A 19,016-nucleotide genomic window follows, 5' to 3' on the forward strand; every position below is an offset into this window, starting at 1 on the left:
ATCATACGTTGCTTAATCAACAACGTATTTTTTTTCTAAAACAAATGCTACACTTTGTCGTTTTCTGTTTTTGTTTAAAATAGTATACAATTATTTGAAAAATAATTATTTAAAAAGTTTACCTCCCTTGAAAATTAACCGAATGACGTATGTCTGTGTTTACTTTTTTTTTAAACAGTTACTATGCTTATATAAGAAAATACGATATATAAACATATTTAACGTCTACAATGGCTTTTTCCGACGGGAATAAAGTTTTTTTGTTACCCTCCAGGGTCGGTCTACGACCTCAAATAATATTAAGGGGATCAATTTATTTATATATATATATCTCATATAAGGAGAATTTCACTCGCGGTCATCTTTTAGCACTGGTCTAGGGCTTTGAGTCTGACCAACAGTTTTTCCATACGGCCTCGTCATCTATAGAAGTGTATGCAAAACATTAGCATGATGTACAGAGGTTAAGTAACGTAAAAATTGTGTTGAAATTACCCTGTTTTTCCCATAAAATACAAAGATTATATAGGGAAATACGACTGGTTAGTTTTGACCCCTTTACGAAGTTTTCCCAGATATGCCGAGTTTTTTGTGACACCCCAAGGCGTTCTCCTACCACCTCACAAAATATCAAGGGGGGTCGTCGGAGGAAATTTTTTTTCGTAATAGAGCTCATATAAAGAGAATTTCACTCGCGGTCACATTTTAGCCCTCGTCGAGGGCTTTGAGTCAAACCGACAGTTTTCCATAAAAGTCAAGCCATTTACCTAAATGTATGCCAAAAATTAGCCAGATATACTGAGTTTAAGTACCCTAAAGTCTGCGTTGAAATGACCCTCTGTTTTTCCCATAAAATACAAAGATTATATAGGGAAATACAACTGGTCAGTTTTGACCCCTTTACGAAGTTTTCCCAGATATGCCGAGTTTTTTGTGACACCCCAAGGCGTTCTCCTACCACCTCACAAAATATCAAGGGGGGTCGTCGGAGGAAATTTTTTTTCGTAATATAGCTCATATAAAGAGAATTTCACTCGCGGTCAAATTTTAGCCCTCGTCGAGGGCTTTGAGTCAAACCGACAGTTTTCCCTAAAGGTCAAGCCATTTACCTAAATGTATGCCAAAAATTAGCCAGATATACTGAGTTTAAGTACCCTAAAGTCTGCGTTGAAATGACCCTCTGTTTTTCCCATAAAATACAAAGATTATATAGGGAAATACGACTGGTCAGTTTTGACCCATTTCCCGATTTTTCCCGGACATGGCGAGTTTTTTGTGACACCCCAAGACGTTCTCCTACCACCTCACAAAATATCAAGGGGGGTCGTCGGAGGAAATTTTTTTTCGTAATATAGCCCATATAAGGCGCCGGTCAGTCGAGGTCAGTTTTGACCCCCTCTCCGTAGACTTTTCGGCCAACCGTCACCGGCCCTCGTGTTCTATCGCCCCAAGGCATCATCGTGCCAAATTTGACGCGCCTGCGGCGCCGGGAAGTGCCCTATCGGGCACCCGACAACTTTGCTTTATATATATAGATACATTATTAAAGTAAAATTATTTGAATAATAGTCGTGTGCAACTCATTAAACTTTAACCGGTTTTCTATCAAAACATTTGCTGATTTTACCTCATTAATATATTTTCCGAAGATGTAGTGGCAGTTTTAGATGAAAAAAAAAACAATACGCATTAATTTTCGTGTCACGAATTTCTAGTAGGTAATATCTTACATATTCCGCCACCAAGCCTAAGATGCAAATGTCTAAGATACCTTCAAATTAGGAAGTTATTTTCAAAACATGACTATTTGAAATCACTGTTTGCAAAATGCTATAGAAACTTTGTCTTTCCAACAATTTTTTTTCCCTACAGAATATCAACATTGATTACGTTAAAACAGAGCTATACTTATCGGTAGCAACGAATTCACTTTTATTTGTTTATAAAGTCATAAGTTATAAGCCTACACCACAAAAACTCCAAAATCACAGGAATGGTAAGGGCCTGTATATAATCTCAACTGAACCGGTTATATCCGGTATTCTCGTGTTTTATAAAATCAGCTTCGTGTTTCTAGTGTCTGCTGTGTTCGTCTAACATACCGGTTTACAGTGCTTGGTTTTCCCAAAATGAAAACCTTCCGTGACGTAGAATGTGTTAGGGTGTGCATGTAGTACCAAGTGGTGCAAATAGTCTGTGTACTGTAGCATGACCGTACGACGTCTGTGTACTGTAGCATGACCGTACGACGTCTATGTACTGTAGCATGACCGTACCACGTCTGTGTACTGTAGCATGACCGTACCACGTCTGTGTACTGTAGCATGACCGTACCACGTCTGTGTACTGTAGCATGACCGAACGACGTCTGTGTACTGTAGCATGACCGTACGACGTCTGGGTACTGTAGCATGACCGTACCACGTCTGTGTACTGTAGCATGACCGTACCACGTCTGTGTACTGTAGCATGACCGTACCACGTCTGTGTACTGTAGCATGACCGAACGACGTCTGTGTACTGTAGCATGACCGTACCACGTCTGTGTACTGTAGCATGACCGTACGACGTCTGGGTACTGTAGCATGACCGTACGACGTCTGTGTACTGTAGCATGACCGTACGACGTCTGTGTACTGTAGCATGACCGTACGACGTCTGTGTACTGTAGCATGACCGTACGACGTCTGTGTACTGTAGCATGACCGTACGACGTCTGTGTACTGTGGCATGACCGTACGACGTCTGTGTACTGTAGCATGACCGAACGACGTCTGTGTACTGTAGCATGACCGTACCACGTCTGTGTACTGTAGCATGACCGTACGACGTCTGTGTACTGTAGCATGACCGTACGACGTCTGTGTACTGTAGCATGACCGTACGACGTCTGTGTACTGTAGCATGACCGTACGACGTCTGTGTACTGTAGCATGACCGTACGACGTCTGTGTATGTTAATGTTTATGACGTGAACGATTGTAATTAGAGAAGCGACTGGGTCGAGTTGCAGCTAATGTGTTGTGGAGCTGTCTATAAGGAGGACAAATACAATGACACGGGGAGGAAGCGGCGGACCGTAAACGCAAATTGTGGTGGTAGGAGAGGCGAAAGACAAATGTGGTCTGAGAATACGTGTTATATACTGGAGAACAGGTATTTGAGTTGATTAAAGAGGCATTTTGTTAATTCAAGCACAGTGTTGTCAATTCAGCTCCTGTTGAGTTCCCAGAAACAATAAACCAGACCCTCACCGCTCCTATACTTAAGACAAATTGAATAAGTGAACTAAAATGTTCACACTAAATACATTCTACATATAACTGCAATAGAGATTCACAAAGTCAGTTGATATATACATTACGTGGCATACAGAATATCCAATTAACGTGTTATAACTGTTCTAAAAATAAAATGGAATTATTCTGTTCACTGAACCGTTATATCCTTATTGCTTGCTGGTAAAATACAAGACTGTGTTTTTTCTTGTGAGTCGAATCAAATGTAGAGTGAATTCTATACTATAAAATAAAAAGGACTGTAAATGTTTGATGCGTAAATGAGTAATGTACGCGGGGGGGGGGGGGGGGGGGAGAAAAGTGACCCCCATATTGGAGATTATCAACAAAATCATCAACAGCAGGCAGATTACTGAAACTACATTTAAGCCATTGTAGGGGTTATCTTTTTGCTACACGGAACAATTCAATTCAAGCGTAAAGAATTTTCATGGAGCAAACAAGAAATCAATATCCCGATTAAATCAATACCTATCATTCAAATAGTGCTACATCGAGCTATATTAATAATCGACGGTAGATTAATATCTTGACTATTAATTGTGAACCCTTTAAAGCTATCATATATATATATATACATATATGTATCATATATATATATATATATATATATATATATATATATATATATATATATATATATATATATATATATATATATTATCATATACATTTTTTCCTTTGGTGGGGTGACACCATGAGTTACCGCACCGGGCGGCACCCGACCTAGCGACGCCACTAGAGGTAATGTATTTTAATAAATTTCCAGTGTTGAACTATATAGAGACTAACATCAGTTTTAAATACTTAAATACGCCTTTCTTAACTGACAAACCGTCTAAGCCTTCAAACTAATCATACTTTGTTTAGTTGAATCAGACAATCATTAAGACAATACAATATTTGTAAATGATATTTTCATAATTTCTTTTCTATAAAAGCTGCTTGAACAAAGGGAACAAAAACACACACCACTTGTTTTATTTAGTAAAGGGGGGGGGGGGGGGGGGTGAGGCATAAAACATCACTTCCACTCTGTAAAACAACTAAATATATAACATGTGGGGTATTTTCTAAATTAACGTGTGTGTACATATAAGCACAATTGTAATCATAACTAATTTATTTTACTTGAATTTGTTTTTGTAAGTGTCCAATAAAAAGTGTTAAGTAGATTAAAATATATGTTTTTGTCTGTGTGTTTTTCTATTCGTGTAAGATCAATTTTTTTTTATTTCTAGCGGTGCTGAAACTATTTATAAATATCCTTTAGAAACCTTGCATAATAAGTCATTTTTTTGGGTGTGCTTTCTAAGGGTGGAGCCTAAAGCGGGTCGTCCCACCCACCCACTCGGAACTCCCCTACGCCGGACCAAACATTTTATATCATTCTATAAATAGGAGCGGGTAATATGCCTGAACATATACCAAGAGGCTAAATACATATTTCACCATATAGACAAGTTGTCACGTCAAGTTGTTTTGCCTATTGCCTAATATTGTACTACCTAATCTATACAGATGACTTGCCTATTGCCTAATAATGTACTACCTAATCTATACAGATGGCTTTCCTATTGCCTAATATTGCACTACCTAATCTATACAGATGACTTGCCTATTGCTTAATGTTGCACTACCTAATCTATACAGATGACTATGTTTTAAATGTGGAACCATTTGATTACGTTACATGCCCGTTCATAATAACATTTGAAAAACGAGGTAATTTATTAGGTTTATTACCAGTTTAATATAAGGATTGGTACTGGCTGTAACGATGCCATATTAGTGAAAATAATATTTTCTGTAGGCCAACCAGAACAAGCCTTCGCCGTTTTGAAGGTTAACAAAGGGGACAACTGGACAATAGATGGTTGCTCTGTCGTCCACACAACTTGGTGGTTGACATAGAGGGTGATACACACACCCTCCTCACTTAACTCAATGGTTGACATAGAGGGTGATACACACACCCTCCTCACCCAGCTCAATGGTTGACATAGAGGGTGATACACACACACTCCTCACCAAGCTCAATGGTTGACATAGAGGGTGATACACACACACTCCTCACCAAGCTCAATGGTTGACATAGAGGGTGATACACACACCCTCCTCACCCAGCTCAATGGTTGACATAGAGGGTGATACACACACCCTCCTCACTTAACTCAATGGTTGACATAGAGGGTGATACACACACCCTCCTCACCCAGCTCAATGGTTGACATAGAGGGTGATACACACACCCTCCTCACCCAACTCAATGGTTGACATAGAGGGTGATACACACACCCTCCTCACCCAGCTCAATGGTTGACATAGAGGGTGATACACACACCCTCCTCACCCAGCTCAATGGTTGACATAGAGGGTGATACAGACACACTCCTCACCAAGCTCAATGGTTGACATAGAGGGTGATACACACACACTCCTCACCAAGCTCAATGGTTGACATAGAGGGTGATACACACACCCTCCTCACCAAGCTCAATGGTTGACATAGAGGGTGATACACACACCCTCCTCACTTAACTCAATGGTTGACATAGAGGGTGATACACACACCCTCCTCACCCAGCTCAATGGTTGACATAGAGGGTGATACACACACCCTCCTCACTTAACTCAATGGTTGACATAGAGGGTGATACACACACCCTCCTCACCCAGCTCAATGGTTGACATAGAGGGTAATACACACACACTCCTCACCAAGCTCAATGGTTGACATAGAGGGTGATACACACACACTCCTCACCAAGCTCAATGGTTGACATAGAGGGTGATACACACACCCTCCTCACCCAGCTCAATGGTTGACATAGAGGGTGATACACACACCCTCCTTAATGGTTGACTTTGAGGGTGATACACACACCCTCCTCACCCAGCTCAATGGTTGACATAGAGGGTGATACCTACACCCTCCTCACCCAGCTCAAAGGTTGACATAGAGGGTGATACACACACCCTCCTCACCTAGCTCAATGGTTGACATAGAGGGTGATACACACACCCTCCTCAATGGTTGACATAGAGGGTGATACACACATCCTCCTTACCCAGCTCAATGGTTGACATAGAGAGTGATACACACATCCTCCTCACCCTCCTAAATGGTTGACATAGAGGGTGATACACACACAACCTCCTCACCCAGCTCAATGGTTGACATAGAGGGTGATACACACACCCTTCTCACCCAGATCAATGGTTGACATAGAGGGTGATACACACACCCTCCTTAATGGTTGACATAGAGGGTGATACACACACCCTTCTCACCCAGATCAATGGTTGACATAGAGGGTGATACACACACCCTCCTTAATGGTTGACATAGAGGGTGATACACACACCCTTCTCACCCAGATCAATGGTTGACATAGAGGGTGATACACACACCCTCCTCACCCAGCTCAATGGTTGACATAGAGGGTGATAACACACCCTCCTCTCCCAGCTCAATGGTTGACATAGAGGGTGATACACACACCCTCCTCACCCAGCTCAATGGTTGACATAGAGGGTGATACACACACCCTCCTTAATGGTTGACATAGATGGTGATACACACACCCTCCTCACCCTCCTCAATGGTTGACATAGAGGGTGATACACACACCCTCCTCACCCAGCTCAATGGAAGGTGGACAGTTTGATCCCTATGTTATATACGCAAACACGGTCATGTTGCCTCAAGAAATGTGTTCATCTGTGATAGTGACAATACAATTAGAGATTAAGATAGCAACTACATGACGGTATTACAGCGGGAGGTAGATTATGCATTGCGATACAGAAGAATAATCCACATAGCTATAGCTATTAATATACCAAGTGTGTGTTTTTATTTTCCCTTTTAAAAGGAAGCCATAAATTATTACTTAGCAAAAAGATGGTGATAATTTCTGATAACATGAAATGTTTATATAGTATTCATTTTTTATTAAAGTTTTAGTTTTATATTTTATGCTATAACAATTAATTTTAATATCTATGTCAAAAGTTAAGTGAATGATCAAAATTTAATCAGTAATAATATGTGTAAATTGTTTTCTTACACATTTAAAAATTATATTGAGTATTATATTAATTAGTTGTGCATGTATTTCTTATAAATTACTGCAATGAGTTGTTTCCCCTGTTTAAAAAAAAAAAAAATTTTAAAATAATATTTACAAAGGGGAAGTAATACGTTTTGAACTGCCCAAGCAAAATTGTACTGGCCGCAGCATTAAAAAAAAACGTTAGAGATGAAAGATTATTGTTGATTAAACAAATTAAACATGGTCTTTGCTGTTACTGATTTCAACTGATGAAAACTGGATCGAGTTCGAACCCTTGGGCAAATGAAGCTCGACAGCTAGGGACATTAATTGTTCTTGGACTGCTGCCATGTAGTTTGTTCTTAGGGGATCATACATAAATGGCGTCACGCTTTTTTTGGACGATTTTTACCCCCCCCCCCCCCTCCGTCACAAATCGTCACAAAAAGCCAGACCCCCACACTTTAAAATGACGTAACACCTCAGCCTACACCCCCGCCCCCCTAAAAATTGCTGTTTGATTTTTCTTAAAACATCGATATTTTCCCAAAATCTTGTCGGATTCTGTCAACATAGAGTGTTTAATCAATTTCTATTACAATTTATAAAAACAGTTTTCTAAAATTCGTTTTCTAGCATTGATTTTTGCTTTTTTTTATAATGCAAAAGTGTGATATCACACCCTCTGAACGCTATCTACCCCCCCCCCCCCCCCCCCCCGTCCCACTCATCACACACCGTTACAAAATTACTGACCCTTCTCCTCCCTACGAGTGTGACGTCATAAATAGACGACCCCTTGATTGGACGAAGGCTATGGAAACAAATCCAATATAAAAGCAGGCTGAAATCGGAGGCAATGGTCTCAATGGCGCATAACAAGTTGTCTTAATTGTGTTGCCGGGAATTCCATCCTACACTAATAATTAAGAAAGCAGATGCAGAAGAAGAAATAACATATACATGTTTCTATCAAGTTTTAAGAGATTTTCGGTAACTGGAAGTGGTGTAAGTTACCCGTTAAATGTCCATTAATGTCACGTGATGGGTCCACCTTGTGAGGCTTAAGATATGTGCGGCGTCGTAATAAATTGTAATACATCGTAATACATTGTAATACATCGTAATACATCGTAATAAATGGTAATACGTTATAGATACCCATTTTTTTTAAACTGTCGATACCGGCTTCTACGTGTGAAGAAAATTAAGACAACTACAATTGTGTTATCAGGTTATACATTGTAACAATTGTAACGTTTTTATAAATTGGCACAATCATAGCGTCGTTGTAAACTGCCAAAATGTTATAAATTGTAAAATTGTAGCATTGTTATAAACTGTCAAAACTATAGCATCGCTGTAAACTATTAAAATTATAGCGTCGTTATAATATGCCGTAAAAAGTTGTTTTTTTTTAATGACACAGATGGATAAAGTTTAGTTTTAGAGCAGTGGTTCCCAAACTTTTTCGAGTGGCGACCTTCTTTTATAAAAAAATCGTGAAGATAAAATAGAGTTTATGTGTTTCTCGACTACAGAATATTTAGAGATAACCGGTTAACTCCTATTAAAAAAATCCTACACACCACTGGCAGTGGGGGTACACTGAGACTCGTGTATTAGTTTAAAAAAAGGGGACGATATTTTGTATATTTGAAGTCGAATAAATTTCGACTAACTGAACAGAAAACCAAATACGTCTGCATAGCCTTAAGCGGGCAGTACACCCACACTCCCAAACCTAACGTTATTCATCTATGTCGTTTTAAAACACATGAACGGAAGTTAATAACGACGTTATAGTTTAACAGTTTATAACGACGCTATAATTGTGACAGATTATAACGATCTTATAATTATTACAATGAATAACTTGATAAAGAAATTATAGTTGTCTTAGTTTTTCTCACTCATAGAAGCCGGCATAGACGGTAGATAAAATATGTATCTACACCGTATTAAATAATACTGTATTCCAATCGCGGGATGTTCTTATGCTACTTCTATACCTGGAATATATTTAAATCAACTAATTACTCGAGTACCACGCGAGGACACGGGAAGAATGCACATGTTAACCTGCAATATTATAAACTACATAGTGAAGGGTGGTTGATTAGGGTTCAATTCAAAGAACACGGACTTGAACTCATTCTGTCCTTCAGCCATACCCTTTCACGACAGTACTGAAACCTTCTTTACTGAAATATTGACCTTTAAGCAGTTTAAAAGGTACCATACACTTTAGATAACCGCACTTCTTTTTACCTGTAAGTACATCAAAATTGTGATATTTTATAAATATCCAATGAATGCAGCAGTTTAAAAGGTATCATACACTTTAGATAACCACACGTCTTTTTACCTGTAAGTACATCAAAATTGTGATATTTTATAAATATCCAATGAATGCAGCTGTTTAAAACGAGGCCGTTATTGTTTACCGTTTTTAAAAACTTATTGAGCGAAAGGCCAGACGTATGTACAGTGGTTTAAACAACGGGCCCATCGACTCTATAGATATTATGACTATCGTCTAGAGTTTTTGTATTACGATACAGTACAGATCTTTAGCCTCACAAGGTGGACCCCATCACATGACATCAGTGGACGTTTAACCGGTAACTTACACCACTTCCAGTTACCGAAAATCCCCCAAAACTTGATAGAAACATATATATGAGCTAATACTTACACATCATTTGCTTAGTTGAATTAATGAATATTTAAGACAATGTTTAATATGTTTAGAAAATATTCACCTTTCTTTTCTTTATTTTTTTTTTAGCAGTGGCAAGTAGAAGTTAACTTGGCTGTACGAAATGCATTACTTCCCCTATGTTAATATTTTAATTTTAAAAATATAACAAGGGAGAAAATTTATTGCCATGGCTTGTCAGAAATATATGCATATGTAATTAATATAACATTCAATATACATTTTCAATTAGTAAATAAAATTATTTAGTCTTTTAAGTTTTTAATAAAACTTCTATTACTTTTTAAACGATTCATATTTGTGATAAAATAGTTGTGACATTATAAATTACAAAAACAAGATTATTTTTTAAAAAAAAGAATAACAAAAAATAAATTTTGCACTTCCAAGACAATATAATTGATTTAAAAATATTTCTGGCTCCCTTGAAAAAGGGAAAATAAAACTGTTGGACCCTTTGAAAACCTTTAAATTTGCGAAGGTTTGTTCTGGTTGGCCTACAAAAAAAAATATTACCACGAATGTTTTTGTTCAAGTGTCCTGTGTCTACTGTGTTAGCGTTAGAAAGTTGTATGATGATACATAGGTTGGATTGTTTCCACACTTGTTTAGGGTTTTATAGAGCGCATTTATTCCGTTAAAACGGTACATGCAACTGCTGGTCTAGATGAAAACGTAGTTAGAACCACTGAACATGATGTGGGATAGGATGAGGAATGTGTAACAATAAGTGGACAGCAATGGCGTCGTTTCAACCAGTAACAATCTTTATATTGCACTGGTATTAAACCTAATAAATTACCTCATTGTTCAAATTGTATTATGTACGGGCAGGTAACGTAATCAAATGGTTCCACGTTTAAAACATAGTCATCTGTATAGATAAGGTAGTACAGCATTAGGCAATAGTATAATATAAGTATAGTATATTTCTTTATAGTAATTTAAATAGTAGTGTCTAATATTTGGGGGGAGACCCATGCTTTTCTTTACATTTATTTAAATAGTATTGTATAATTTATTTTCTACTTTTTAGTGCATTATTACACAAAGGCTTGTTATTAAAACGTTTTTTTATTAACTTTTTTGTCTGTGTGTTTTTCTAGTTGTGTTATTATTATTATTCTATTTATTATTATTATTATTATTATTATTATTATTATTATTATTATTATTATTATTATTATTATTATTATTCTATCTCCTCACCCAGCTCAATGGTTGACATAGAGGGTGATACACACACCCTCCTCAATGGTTGACATAGAGGGTGATACACACACCCTCCTCAATGGTTGACATAGAGGGTGATACACAGACCCTCCTCACCCAGCTCAATGGTTGACATAGAGGGTGATACACACATCCTCTTCGCCCAGCTCAATGAAAGGTGGACAGTTTGCCCCCTATGTTATATAAGCAAACACGGTCATGTTGCCTGTAGAAATGTGTTCATCTGTGATAGTGACAATACAATTAGAGATTAAGATAGCAACTACGTGAAGGTCTTAGAGCAGGTACAGTCAGGTTAATTACATAAGAACCATCCCAAAAAAACTTTAATTAAACGGAATTTATATTTTTAATTATCCCTTCCAAAAGGGAGCCAGAAATAATCCTGCACTGAAGTTTTAGAATGGTTAAGCAACGAGCAATTTTATAGTTATAGTGTAACTTTTGAAATAAAGCTAGTGCTTCTTACAATATAATGTAACCTTTATTTTTTAATATGTATGCAAAAGCTTAAAGATTAAACATAAATCAATAACAACATTTTAAACGTCAAAATATTATTTTTTAAAGAAAGATATTTGTATAGAGTATTTAATTAATTACTTATTTAGTAGTTATGGTAAACAACTACCATAAGTTTTCTCCCTTACTGGTTTTTCTTCATATTTACATGAGGCGGAGTAACACTTTTTCTAGAGATCAAAATTTTCAAACAAATGAAACATTGTTTTAAATATTATCGATCTCAAATCAACAAAGTTTGTTTAGATTGAATGCATAGGCGTCTTGAAATTAAAAAAAAAAAATAAATTAACTGAACAATATTGTTTAGACTGAATGCTTAGAAGGTTTATAGGAAAGCAATCAGTTTTTCAATAAGAAGGCAGTTAGGTTGACGAATTATTTTTGTTGATATTTATTAGCTCATATACGTGTTTCTACCAAGTTATGGGACCTGACTGTCTATGTGGGTAATGTAGTAGAGCTCATCTGTCTCTTTGATCTCAGCTGTTGAAGGGATAATTTAACCAGCTCTGTGATGATCCGTCTTTACGTTGACGTTGTCTAGCATAATTCAGGTACCCAACAGACAGAGCTGAGTAGACTCCGACCTACCGAGTCATACACGGAATCCGAACTCGAGATTTTTCTGTTATCAGTTACAATCTAGAATTTAGAAAAGAAATTATAAATACATTATTTCCCCTGCAAATGAAAACAAGACTTCAACTTATAAAACCAAACTCTTTTTGTATTATTGTATTTATTTGCCGATTTATTATTATATTTATGTCTGTATTTAAGATACAACTAAAACTTATTTGGATAAATTGTATTAGACTATTAAATATGTGTTACTGTAAACTCTTATGACAAATAAAAGGCAATTTAAACCCTTTTCCCACATCCTTTCCATTTTACAAAATAATAAACCTACGTATCAATCACCCCCATCCCCACACTGATATAAATAATCGCTTTCAAAGCTACCATCATGGAGGGAAAAAAACAAAACATCGTGAACGATAAAAGGGAAATAACTGCTTAAATATTCCACCGGCCCATCATTACATCAGTTATATCCCCTGATCAAACGAACATCTAAAATTTCGAATCACTTTCTGTCAACAAAAAGGTACAAACCTGGAAAAAGATCGACCCCAGCTCCAACCTACTTTAACTAGATTTCTGGTCTGATGGTTACTAACATTGTACTTACAATATCAATAAATATCGGGTTTGGGGTAGGGCGGGGTAGGGGTTGGGGGAAAGTAGGGGGGGGGGGGGGGGTATCGTCCTTAACGACCATATCAATAAAACATATTTCAGCAAATTGTATTCAACTGACAAATTATGCATTACTGAAATCCTTTTTACAAAGAGGAAAATAAACCCCGTTGTAATATCTAGCTTTACAGACTGCAATCTTTATTAAATATACTTGTATTCACCCTTTTACTCCTTTCATTATTTTGATGTTTATTTCTCTTTTATTATTATAACTTAATTTTTGTGCTACACATTCGATCTGACATTGTTAAACTGGTTTCTTTTCCTTGTGTGTAAATAGAATACTAGTTGGTAACAGGGGCGGAACTACAGTGCCGCCAGACCCCGCAATGCGGGGGGGGCCCAGACCAATTGGGGGCCCAAAAATCCTGGCTAAATTATTTAAAAAAAAATTTAAAAAAAAAAATTAGGTGGAGGTCGAGTTATCTTTCTTCTACAGTTACAAACAAACACGATAGTCGGCAAACGTCTTTGAGAAAAATGCACAGTATATAGCTCGAGAGACCGCCAGACATATAGACAACTTCAAAGACGAAGCATCTGAAATTTGACTGTGCCGGCACGCTTTAAAATCGGGCTGGGGAAATGTTGCGGCGAGGCGACTATCCTGATCTTCTAGACGATCGGAAAAAGTCGGCACTATTGATGTAGATGTTTATCGGCGCTTTCTTGTCCCCTTCCCAACTCTCCCCCCCTGCCCCCTACCCCTCACCTCTACCCCTCACCACACCCTTACTCTTGCAATAAGATGTAATGCATAGATTAACGAACCGTCTATGAACTGTAAACTGACCACTTCTGCACATTTTGTTAAAGACACTAGTCAGTAGTTGTTCATTTACCTGATGAACAGGGGCGGAACTACAGTCCGGCTAGACCCCGCAATGCGCGGGAAGGGGGGGGGGCAGGCCGTTTAGGGGCCCACGGCTGACCAAAATTAATATTTTTTTTAAATTTTGAATTTAATTTTTGCCTTAATATTTGGTTTGTAAAAGAAAAACACTGTAGCTGCGGTACGATTATCTTTATTTTACAGTCACTATACCACGCTCTTCCGCAAAAGATAAAATCCATTACACAAACTACAGTGTAAAATATAGGCAACTTCAAATTTTGAATGACTTCTTTGAATCGTTGCCCCCCCCCCCCCCTCCCTTTGATAGCTAAAAAGAGGACACGTAACTGTTTGACCGATCCTCCAAAGTGTACTGTGGCGGATGGGGCAGGGGATGGGGACCAAAAAGGGGGTTAAAAAATTGTCGCCAATTTTTTTTACATATTTAAAAAACTTATTTATAGTTGTATTTTTTAACCATCGTCAAGGCCGAGTTCTATTTCCCTACAATCAAACACACGCTGTCGCCGGCAAAATTCTTTTTAAAAAAACAACAAAGTCCATAGCACGAAAAGCCGCTACATATGAAGTGGGCTTTCATGATGCGCGGTTTTCATTTGCGGCATTGGTAGGGGACCCGAAATCCATTGTACATTTTTCAATGTTAATATGTGTTTGTGATAGTGGTTGAATTTGTATCCTGTACTATCTTGTATCGTACAAATAATTTAAAAAAAAATAATATAATACTAGAAACTTCAGTTTTATATACGTTTACTTGTTTTTGATTTTACAAGAAATATAGTAAACTTTTAAGGCCTATACTTCAAATTATCTCCCCTGAGTAAGTTTTACAATGGGCGATGCTGATGTACATAGATCAAGGCGTTTTGTTGTCCCTTTCAAGTTTTTTTCCCGAGCCGACCCCTATCCCATCCCTCTTTCTCAACCTCACAAGTATCGAGGAGATAAATGTATCGTTTATGAACTACTTCCTAGCCGTACGATTCACCACTTCAGCACATTTTGTCAGACACTAGACAGCACTAGATCTAGTCAACACATATTAATTTACTTTCATAGTATTACGCACATCTAATTCACAAAACAGGGCAGGTAAGATTATTTTTTATATAATTATTTAGAAATTAATTAGAACATTTAGAATTAATTGAACATTATTAATAGTCATTGAGGTGGGGGTGTGTGAGGGTCTGGCTTTTTGTTAATCCCCCCCCCCCTCCCCTAAATCAGAAGGTTATCCAACGCGTGACCTGGCCACATACAGTTGTACATGTGAAAAACATTTTTCTCTCTATTATTATTATGCATTACTGCATCATTCACCCAATCGCCATGAAAACTTGGGAAGCTGTTGAGTACAACCCCGCAAAGGTTTCTGTCATAGGCCCAACATTTGTACATATTTGAGTGGGGACTCCTAACTAGGCAGGGGGGGGGGGGGGGTTAGGGGGGTCATAACCCCCCCCCCCCCATCGACCCCTCGGTATATATATATATATATATATATATATATATATATATATATATATATATATATATATATATATATATATATATGTGTATATATATATATATATATCTATATATCTATATATATATATATATATATATATATATATATATATATATATATATATATATATATATATATATATATATATATATATATATATATATATATATATATATATATATATATATATATATATATATATATATATATATATATATATATATATATATATATATATATATATATATATATATATATATATATATATATATATATATATATATATATATATATATATATATATATATATATATATATATATATATATATATATATATATATATATATATATATATATATATATGGGGGCCCAAAAATTTTTTTTGCGGGGTGGCCCATTTTTTCTAGTTCCGCCACTGGTTGGTAAACACGTGGTTTATCTATCTATGCTGTGGTGGCCATAGGTGCAACTAAAACACGGCGTGTTTGATTGGGGATTGTGACCAGCTCGGTCATAGAGTACCTTGAGTGCAGCACTCGCAGAGAACAGTGTGAGTAGAACGTGAGATACTGTGTGGACTAGTGAAATATGTGGTCCTTTGATTCCCATGTCATTCTTGGAACAGGGATTATTCATGAAGAAATAAAGTGTTGTAATCTCGAACCTGCAGTCAGAGTGTGATTCTTTAGATAAATCGGATGTGTCAATTCCGAATCAGGTGTCCACAGCCTAGCGTCAGAATTCTTAAGTCGTGGACAAATACCTACACGACAGGTGGTAAGACACCTCTGTCGCATCTAGGTGCTGCGAGAAGGGGTACAACACAACCTATCAAGGTACGTCACACGTCTGTCACATTTGGCGTCGTCGGCAGGATGGAAACGAGAAACACACACAAACAACCAAGAATAATAAATCAATCACAACAACACACCCTCGGTTACACATGTAAACACATTGGTACAAGACGGGCGCCGTGATACAATATTTAATATTTTACCTCCCTTTAATATTTTGTTTGTTATTACAGGGTATACCATTTGTCGCTCTCTTCACACAAAACATTATTTATATCAGTTTTGTTTTAATCGATATTATGGTAATTGGTTTATTTTCAAATAGTTGTTAATTTTATCTTAATTTAGTTCCGATAATAAAAACGTTACTATTATTTTTTTTTTAAATTTGTAATATATTTTTCAATAGCATCTTAATTAATGTATTTTAAATTCTTTTATCTGTAAATTTTTTGGATCCCTTTTTTAAAGGGACAAATCATACTTTTTAAAAAGGAAGCTGTGAGAGGACTGCTACAGATACAGATGTTTAAAAAGGAAGAATGTTTGATCTGTTGTGTCTCATTGTACTCGACATAACATACCAGCTGCAGATAATATTTATAAAATGTATTTTAGCTCTACTTAAAAGCCCAAACCCCCTAAACCCACCTCGCTTATGAAAAAAAATCCCTCAAATCACCATTTAATTACACGTTTGCATTATCAAGTTTAAAAATAAGATTGTAATTAGACGTTTTGTATTAGATCTATTTATAAGCAAACCATCTTAAATGAATTTAAGTTGGCTACAAGTAAGAAATAAGTATTACTAATGTAAATATGTATCAGTCCTCACAAAACGATGATGAAAACTGTAATACTAAAGCGAACATGGCAAGGCAAACTGACGCTGTAAAACACATGTCTGAGGCAAAAAAAATTATTTCAAAAGGGACAATCGTGAACTATAACCTTCAAATATATTACAATTAATTAGAAGGATAGGGTTACCTTAATTAACTTATGTTGAACAGTGTAGCAATAACTAACCGCTAAAACTTATCGAGTGACGCCACAACCGCTAGTCTGGTGCGTTGCACCCCTTTTCGGCGCCCGGGAACAACCTTTTAATATTCAATTTGCACCCACCCCCCCCCCCTCGTGCTTTCAATTTGCACCCCCCTCAAACTTTCAATTTGCACCCCCCCTCCCCATATATTTGTTTAATATTTGTAATGCAAAATTGCTGCTAAAATGAGATTTTAATTTGTTTTTCCAACCCATTTTGGCGCCCCTTAAGGTCGGCGCCCGGGGACATATATAAACCCCGCCCCCCCCCCCTTCCCCGCTACGACTCTGGTCTGGTGCTGCTAACGAAAATAAACCATTACGTATAATCCCTTTGTTTATCTACTTCTACAAAAAAGTTTTTATAGTTTACCACTCCTCGCGTTACCAGACTGGAAATAAACAATGGGAAAAGTTACCCTTGTACGAGCATGCAGGCTATTCTTAGAAACAAGAGACACCACACAAACAAAGCCTTGTCGAAAAATAGAAAATAATCCAGTTTCTTACAGGCATCTCTTCGAAAAAAAAGTCTATCTTCCCCCGCCCCCAGACGAAATAAAATTGATATAGAAAATGTATACTTTTATACTTTTAACAACGTCCCGTGACTTCCCGTTGGGTCGCCAGGATCAGTGCAGTGTAAAGGGCATAATATAGCACCGATTCTAGCCGGAAAAAGATATGCATGCGCAATGGCGATGTTTTCGATGGTACTGCGCATGCGTGTGTTTTCAAACAAACCGCAGAACCATAACCCTCTCCCTAACCCTAGCCCTAACCCTAACCCTCGCGCAGCTATTAAGGCCATTGCGCATGCGCAGAACTATTTTGTTTCTTGTCTTCAGCCGAAAAAATCTTTTTCCGAGTAGTCACTTCGTATTTATTAGTTGTACACACTCCACCATTCAAATCATGTAATACATCATTTGATATTGAGCCTTATACTGTGTTTAAATAATGTACAGTATTTTATGTATGTTCTTTCGTTGATTAACTGGCGATTGAAAAAGAAAAGATAGTTAATGAAAAAAACATATAATTATAGGCCGATTTAATAGAACCCAATTTACTGCCAATACGATATGATGCATGCAACGCATGCTTTTTTATTACCACGTTTTCTTTAACTTGCTTTCGCGTCTTTCAAATTAAATCTTGCGATCAAAATTTCGGGCACTTCCCAGTTAGCTAGCGCGCTGAAATTTTCAGGGAAGCTTTGTTTCCGATGACAATAGAATATTCAATTGTTAAAATTACTAAATTGATCCATGGAAACATTTTATTGGTCATTTTAGACCGCTATATTTTTATACAAAAAAACGTGGGGGAAAAGGGACATAACCCAGTAATTGTAATTAGATGAAAACAAGGTTCGGTACTCTCCCTCTTTTTGCTTACTGAGTAGTGTTCACGTGGTGTTTGTGTACAAACAACCGGAACAACTGGTGGCCAGTATGGGGGAGACGATATGGTCGAGTGGTGGGGCACACGATTGCTAACCCACTCGACACGGGTTCAAGGCACGTGTTTTTTACGAGTTGTCTTTGTTTACCCAAAAAAAAAAGTGAATGCGAAAAGATAAAATCTATAGCAAGATTTTAATGCAAACAAACAGACAACAGACTAAAAAGTAGAAAATAATTATGATTAAAAACGTTTTAAAAAACCCACGTTTTCTGATTGAACTAAA

This window comes from Physella acuta, unplaced genomic scaffold, assembly GCF_028476545.2.
Source record: "Physella acuta isolate Inbredline_101_S28 unplaced genomic scaffold, ASM2847654v3 ptg000071l, whole genome shotgun sequence".
NCBI lineage: Eukaryota > Metazoa > Mollusca > Gastropoda > Physidae > Physella > Physella acuta.